The 8,449-nt window shown below is 46.9% G+C and overlaps 1 long non-coding RNA gene across 2 annotated transcripts; it reads left to right on the top strand.

Moving 5' to 3' along the window:
* LOC102022841 lies at positions 1–7,295 on the top strand. 2 transcript variants are annotated; one of them, XR_264467.2, is made up of 5 exons: positions 1–145; positions 898–932; positions 4,813–4,879; positions 5,972–6,575; positions 6,838–7,295. It is a non-coding gene; the product is annotated as an uncharacterized LOC102022841 (long non-coding RNA). The 2 variants fall into 2 exon arrangements; XR_001231741.1 differs by having other exon boundaries at positions 5,972–7,295.
* Positions 7,296–8,449: the final 1,154 nt, after the last annotated feature.

Here is an 8,449-nt window from a genome sequence, read left to right as displayed (position 1 = left end):
TCTCTCCTGAGGCTCGGTCCCAGCTGACAGCATGGAGCACTGGCTCACACATCCTGCCTCATCCCGGCTCACACGTGGGAACAACGGGTCTGGGGAAACACGCTTGCCATCTTCAAAGACTACCATCAGCACCTTGGCTAGACCGGTATGTGTTGCTTAAAACCAATTGAAGGGATAAGGAAAGGGTCCTAGCCGGCTCAGTACACATCAGTACGTGGAAATAGGGTCAGGCTCAGCCAAAATGGAGCCAATTGCTCCTCTTTCAAGGAGAGACGCCCAGGTGGTCCTCCACAGTTCCCCCTTCTTTGCTTTCAAGAAGCTGGAGCAGAGTCAGTCATGGTTGGCGCCGGGTTGAGAATCCTTGACACACTTTAATGAGAAGAATTATAAACAGGAGAATGAGCACACCAATCCCAATGTAAAACCAAAAGTGAGCTTTGAGATATGCAAATGGATTCAATTGTTCTATAGCATCCGCAAACTTATCCCAATCTCTCATTTGGGTTTCAAATGTGGCTGTCTGTTGTGACACTGACAGCACTTTTCTCCGACGAGCATCTATATCCGTAGTACTATTTTGGTGGGTTGCTCCTTCTATATGTTATTTGATCATTCCCCAAGGATGTAGACTTCTGTTATATGGTACTAGAGTGATAGAAAAGCCAGCTATATTATAGTCACACTTTTTTTTTTTTGGTACCAGGAATCAAACTCATGACCTCATGCTTGCCAGGCAGATGCTTATGCCACTGAGCTATATCCCCGGCCCTATAGTGACACATTAAACCTTGCTGTAACTGCAAACTTTCAACTTGATCTCTCATCCAAAGGACAGAGGTTTCTAAAATGCTCACTCGGATTTGCAACTTTATTTTAATTTCTCTCTGAAATTTCCAGGTGTGATCAGCAGTTTCTGTCCCATCGTCCACAAGGTGAGCAGTTAGTATCAAATCAGCTAATACCACAGAGCCAATAGCTACGCTATCAAAAGCACTAGAGAGGTTATCCCCACTATAATTAATCCAAGCATTCTCTTGGTCGATGGATAAATCTTTAAATTAAGGCCTCTACCAAGAAGGAACTAAGTGAATGATACCATGCCTCCATTACACTGACTAGAAGCCGAACTCCAAGCACCCTGCCCATGATCACTACTGTGAGTCTTACTGTAGAAGGATGTTCAGGCATTATGCAATGAGATAAATAACAACTAGTACATGACAGCATCTTTTGTTGCTACTCTATCAATATATGAGGATCATAAACGCATATGTTTACTTTTATATATCTATGACCTTGTAATACTACCTTGACTTTTTCTGCATCTACCGGCTGCAAATATCCAGTCTGCAGCAGTCCAACATGAAAAGGTAGGGCTAGTTTCCATAAAGTGTGTTGTATAGGCCCGGTTTTGTCATTAATAATGAGACTGAGGGTTGGAGGATTGAGGCCTCTACCTGACCATGTTACTGCCATACATGCATTCTGGAATTCAGCAAGTACCAAGATGGTGGATGATGGTGTTATATAGGCCTAAGTCTGGCTGCTCACCTCTTGAAAACCAATACTTAGTAAAGGAGAGTGAGAGGAAGAAAATTCAGGACTTTTGTTTTGTTTTGTTTTTTGTCTTTTTTTGAGACAGGGTCTCACTATGCAGTTCAGGCTGACCTTGAGATCACTTTGTAGTCCAGGCTGGCCTCAAACTCACATCAATCCTCCTGTCTCAGCCTCCCAAGTGCTAGGATTGCAGGCGTGCTGACCTGGCAGAAAATTAGGTCTATTCAAGAGTTGACACTTTGAGAAAATGAAAAGCTGTCATTCCCCAAAAAGACCGTTCTAGGGATCTCAGGTATGCAACAAGTTTTATTTGTAAATTTAGTCAACATACATAATTTACTTAAAACGTCTATATGATAAATTAAAAACCCCTTGGAAGGCCGGCTCTATAAAAGGGATTTTCCCAGGAGAGGAACCAAATGTGACCTAATGCAACACCATCTTAATCGGCAGAGGTCCAATAGGCTGGCGCAGTATGCTCCTCCTCGCTGCAAGTTCACACTAACTCCGCAAGGAAAAAAAACGAACCTTGGTATTATTTCCTCTCAGTAGATCAGAAAAAAACTAATTATGAGATCAACCACAACACAATGAAAAGCTGCACTAACTAGAATACTAGTAATGGATGATGCTTATTTGTGAATAACTGTCCCATTGTCCACAAGGTGAGCGTGTGAATAACTTATTATTCTAGAGCCTTATAAACAAAATTTCCCAGTTAGTGTTTGCAGTATCAGCTAGAGGGTTAGTTAATGAGGACTAGTTAATGAGGGTAGAATGAGGACTTATGCAAGGTATGCACATAGCACTTCACTACTATATAGAAAACAAGTGCGCTGTGCTTAGGAGAAAACCCACTGGACTGTATCACACACACCCTGATGACAAGACTCCCTACCACCGGTGAATGTAAAACATATACTTTAAAAATGTACAATATATAAAATAGCTGTTATAAATGCACATAGTGTATTCTGTAGCTGCCAGGTTTACTTTCTTTTTTTAAGGAAACTAAGTTACGCTGTGGTTAAGACTTGTATCTTCATCCTTGAAAAAGCCCATATTCTATCACAGTGCCGTATGGTGAGACTTAATAGCCCCAATTGGTAAACACTTGGATGAAGTCATAACCAGTTTTACTGCAAAAGGACCCTGTACAGATTAATATATCAATTCTAGTTATATGTTAAGGTATCAACAGATTCTGGTTATCTGTTAAGGTATCAATCCTGGTACCTTAATAGCAACCCAACAAGTCATTAACACACAGACACGTGCATGATGAGGAGCAAGTACTGTCACGCATCCCTTCTGCATATCAGCAACTTGTGACACCTGAGCAACAGGGCCCAGAGAACTGAGGTCTGTGGACAGTCCCTTTTCACATTCATCCTGAGTGAAAAATGGAATGACTTAAGTACAAATGTAACATATTATAAACCATTTCTTACAAAAAAGCCACAAATTAAGCCAAAGTATTTTACAGAATTTACTACAGAACACCGGGGCTGGGGATTTAGCTCAGCGGCAAAAGCGCCTGCCTGGCAAGCGCAAGGTCGTGAGTTCGGTTCCCGGTACCGGAGAAAAAACAAAAAAACAACAACAACAACAAAAAAACAGAACACCATAAAATTTGCCTTCACTTAAGCTCTCTCTCCAGTATCCAGCAGGCACGATGGTGACTTTCTTAGTGTGGATGGCACGCAGATTAGTATCTTCAGATAATCCCACTGGGTACGCTTCCCTCGCCTCTTGAAGGGTACCAGTGGCTGCACTCTGACACCTCAAGTCGGTTTGAAATCTTGGGCACTCTCTCTCACCAACCTCCGGAAAGGCAGCTTCCAAATTAGAAGCTTGGCCGATTTCTGGTAAAGATCTCCCGAAGCACCACAGTACCAGCCCTGTAGTGATGAGGTTTCTTCATCCCGCAGGTAGAGGCAGTGCTTTAGTGGCCAGCTGTTTTCAGAGGGCTTTCCCACCGGTGGACTTACGAGCACTTTGCTTGGTTCGGGCCATTTTCTTTCACCCAGTGCTGAAGTCTTAGGCCGTTTTTCCAACCGCCGCACTGGTGTTCAGTCAACAGCTGCAGTTGCCAAAAACAGAAACCATATCCTCTCAACGAATGACCAAACGTCTGTGCCCGAAAGAACTTTTATGGGGAGGGAGAGATGGTGCAAGGAGCCGAGGGCAGGAAGAGCTTGTGCGGGGCAAGATCTTTGTCAGCATCCAGGGTGTGTGTCTTTGTATCAGTTAGGGTTCACTAAAGGAAAAGATTTAATACAAAGTATCTGTGTGATTATATAAAGGGTTACAGGATAGACTTACAATGACCGCCTGTGGAGTCAGGGGTGGAAGAATGCAGAATGACCGACTGCACCCTGGAGAGCTGGAGGAGCCAGTCAGGGGTCGAAGGCCTGGAGCTCACTGCAGAGTCTGATGTGAGCCTGTGTTGGAAAGCTTGAGTCTGTGCTGGAAGCCTGACGGAACTAGAGATAAATATCCAAAGGTGATGGTGTAACCTGGGGCTCCTCTGAAGAACACAAAGAAGAGACTTCCTTCTTCTTTCCCTTTTTATGCCGTCCAGGCTACAGGGTTATTTGTTGGTGCCACCCACATCCGGTATGGGTCTTCCCTTCTCAGTTTGTGGCCTGTGTGTCAATCATCCAGACACACCCAGAGCTTCACTAATCTGCTAAACCAGTGATGGCAAACCTTTTAGAGCTTTCAAGGATAAAAAACAGCTGCCTGCAGCACATAGGTTTGCCACCACTGTGTTAAGGGGTTCTTACTCAAATTGAGTTGACGCATCATAGGTAACGATCATGCTATTTTTCTTTTCACTCTTGTAGGCTAAAACATTGCAAGTGATACTGACCCCCGTGAGGCTAGTGCTTGTAATTCTTTAGATAAGCATGTGACATGTTTTCTGCAAGTTAAAGCTCACAGCAGCTTACCTGTGTTGTGTGGATTGAGTTGCAGAATTAGAGAATAAGGAAGGGCGTGAACGCACTGTGCCGTCTCTGAGAGTTACCACATGTTCTGGTCCACCAATCTAAAGATTATTTAGAGCTAGGCGTGGTGGTACACACCTGTAATCCCAGCACTCAGGAGGCTGAGGCAAGAGGATCCTAGTGAGTTCAAGGCTACCCTGAACTACATAGTGAGACCCTGCTTCAAAAAAAAAAAAGATTATTTAGCAGTTAACTTCTTAAGCATTTAGGTGTGGTTTTCTTTTCTTTCTTTTTTTTTTTTTAGGTGTAGTTTTTCTTTAGAACGCCAGGCAAAGGAAGGGGAAGCAACTCTGCAAAAGACAACCCAAAAGGTGTGACCCCTGTTACATAGGAATTGTATTTACCACTGTTGGAGCGGAAGTTATAGATAACAGGGAAAGAGGCCAGAGTGATCCGTGTGGTGATGGATTAAAGCTTGAGCCACTGGTATAAGACCATGTGTAGCTCAACATAGAGATCAGTACGCATAGAATTGTTGACAAGCATGCTGCATTAGTCACCTTTCCACTGCTGTGACAGAACACCTGACATACACAACTGAAAGGAGAAAGGACTTATCTTGACTCGCAGTTTCAGAGATTTTAGTCCATGCTAGGCTGGTTCCAAGGTGGAAGAAATACCAAGTCAGAAGGGTGTGGTGGAGGAAAGCTGCTCACCTCAGGGCATCCAGGAAGCGGAGGCCAGAGGAAGAACCCAAGAGGAAGGGCAGGGGCCAGATGTAGTCCCCAAGGTCATGCATCCGTGACCCACCTAGGCACACCCAGAAGCGTGCTTTACTAATCTTCCATGCATCTCTCAAGCCATTCAGGCTGACAGTTAAGATTGACTGTCACACTTGTGCATTTACACTTGTAACTGTGAGAGCTCTGAGGCAGTCCTGGGCTGGCAGCAGGATGCCCGCTGCCCATCTTGGTTTCTAACACCACTCTCCAATAAAAGGGAGCAGCACTGCTCAGAGAAATGGCTGATTCTGGGATTGTGTGGGAAACACACAAGATGAGCTAGTGCTAGAAAGCAAGGAAGTGTTCCCCAGGCAAAAACAAAGAAAACACTCACCAGGACAGAGACAGATATCAAAGGACACAGGAGCCAGCCTGCGAGGGTGCCTGATCGCCAGAGCTGGAGTGACTGGAGCACGAGAACGAGTGAATACAGCATTGGATTATCACCCAGAGTAGGAAACAAATAACCCATGAGGGGTGGGGTGTGGCTCAGTGGTAGAGCACTCGCCTGCATGCTTGAAGCCCTGGGTTCCATCCACAGCCCTGCAAAAAGGAAAATAGATAAATGCCCCTGATCCCATACTGACCTAAAATAAATAGCTGATAAAATCAACCAGGGAAGAAGGTAAATCTCGTGTGCAGAGCTCCGAGTAAATTGGGCACATGTTCTGCTTTCCTCAGTGTGGCCGGTGCAGCAGCCTCCTCCCCGACAGGAGAGTGCCGAAAGGAGGGGTTCACCTGACAGTGGAACGACCTGACCTTGACAGCTCAGCCAAGGTGGCTTCAGCCATGACAGGGACGATGATGCCTGGGATCATCTGTACCCTGGAGATGAATGATGAGGAGGGCACCTTGCCTCTGCGCATGCCCAGGCTGCTCGCGAGGATATCAGACAGTTCCGGCTGAGGGTCCTTCTGCAGAATAGTGCCCATCACTCTTCAGGCCTGTCAGGCTGGGGCCTCGGCCCTGCCTGGGTCCACTCAACCCTCATACCAACCCCTGTGGTGCACCCTGCCACCATCTTTCTGTCCTTCAAAAGCACTAAGAGCCATGCCCCTGGCAGCACTTTTGTGTTTGGTTTGGTTTCATTTTTTGAGACAAAGTCTTGCTATGTACATAGCCCAGGCTGGCCTTGAACGCATGATCCTCCTGCCTCAGCCTCCCCTTGCTGTGTGCACCACCGTGTTCTGTAAGTGTCCCTGCAACAGGTTTGCCGAGAGCCAATCTCCTGTCGTTCCTGGAGCAGGGATCCTGTCCAGGTTGCCGTCATGCCAGTCATCACGAGGTACACGTCTGGAAGGCTCGGCGGAGCTGGGGTAAAGGCCCTGAGTTCGAGGAGCCTATGCACACATGCAAGTGTGGACAGGGCTCTGAGTGACCATTGTCTGTGCACACGCCATGCCTACGTCTGCAGGCACAGTGTGGCCCAGGGAGTGGCCGTCCCTCACTGAGGTCCCCCGGGAGCAAGCTTGCTGTGGGGAGACGGCTCCTCTCTGCTGCTTCTCCAGGTCTGAGTATTAAAAAGCCGATTTGCTCTGTGTCCCCAGCAGGCGACAGGATGGGGACTTCAGCGGCAGAGCACCTGCTGTGTTAAGGAAGTGACAGGCGAGCCTGTGGCCCCGCAGTACAAGATGCCTTTGGCCAGCGGATGCGGGTCTGGTGGCAGTGGTGCTGCTGACTGGGTCTTGGACTCAGCTTCTCCATGGCGGGACCAGGACAGCTGCCCTCAAGCCGCCGTGAGTGACGAGAGCAAGCGAGGCCCCCGCCAAAGCCATCCCGCTGCCCTGCCTGCCTGGCGCCATGTGGGCCTCCGCTGCCTGGGGAAATGGTGGCTGCGGCTCTGCGGTCTGTGTAGTAGGGGGCAGCCTGCCCTGAGGGAATACGGCACACAGACCTCGCGGACGCTGCATGATTTTGATGGAATATGATGGGCGAGAGTGTTTTCTTTCTGTTTTGCAGTGGTTTTGTTTTTTTATTTTTAAATCACCAGGTTTGGTGGTGCATACTTGTGATTCCAGCCTTTGGGAGGCTGAGGCAGGAGGATCACTGCAAGTTTGAGGCCAGCCTGGGCTACATAGAGAGACCCTGTCTTTAAAAAACAAACAAACAAACAAACAAACAAACAAAAAAAACTGAAAGCAAAAGTCAGCAGTTTTGGGGGTTGTTTTTGCTATTTTATTCCCTTATGACTCAGTCTTGAATCTAAGTAGCTTACAATAGAAAACTATCACACTACTTAAAGGAAAGAGTAAGGTAAGTATTGAAATTGTCTACCAGCTAAGTAAATAAAAATACAGAATATATGAAGAAAGTTCATTAAAAGACCAAGAAGGTTTTGTTTTTTTGTTTTGTTTTGTTTTGTTTTTCAGTACCAGGGATTGAACTCACGACCTTGCACTTGCTGGGCAGGTGCTGTGCTGCTGAGCTAAATCCCCAGCCCCTAAGAAGGTTTTTTTTGGGAGGCTGAGGCAGGAGGGTCATCAGTGTCAGCCCATTCTGGGCAGTTTAGTGACTTAGCAAGACCCTGTCTCCAAATAAAAAATGGGCTGAGGATGCAGCTCAGTGTGCAGCTCTGTGTGAAGGCCTTGCGTTTAACCTTAGTACCAAATGGGGAGAAGAAAGGCAAAACTCCTTTCCCAAGCCATAGAGAGCAGGGAAGGTGGTGGTTAAGACCTAATTCGGGGTGGTGGTGGGGGAACAGCCATCCTTTCAATTCACTGGCTAAATTCAAAGGCGTACAGTCTGTCCTGATTGGCTAGTTTAAGGGGAGCAAAGGGTGGACCTGAGCTGGGCAGGGTTGCTAAGGGAGGGGAGGGTGTGGGGAACGGAAGGTTCCTGGCTGTTGATAAACTATCTTGGTCCTAGCTACGTTCCTAGCATTTGCACTGAGCAAGCATTTCCCCTCATTTTGGGAGGGGCTGCCTAGGGCGGACCAGTGAAAGTGGTCCTGTGTGTATCCTTTGATAGAAAAGACAGGGCCAAGGTTTCTCTCATCCGAGAGAGACAGAGAGAGAGAGAGAGAGAGAGAGAGAGAGAGAGAGAGAGAGAGAGAGAGAGAGAGAGAGAAGGAAGGAAGAAGGGAAGAAAGTCAGAGTTTGCCCAGGTCACAGTGCCTTCTTGTACCCTTCCAGGCCCCGTGCCCCCAAGTTCCCAAGTGTG

Source organism: Chinchilla lanigera, unplaced genomic scaffold (assembly GCF_000276665.1).
Source record: "Chinchilla lanigera isolate Chin_1 unplaced genomic scaffold, ChiLan1.0 scaffold00112, whole genome shotgun sequence".
NCBI lineage: Eukaryota > Metazoa > Chordata > Mammalia > Rodentia > Chinchillidae > Chinchilla > Chinchilla lanigera.
This window is presented reverse-complemented; position numbering and strand designations above follow the sequence as displayed.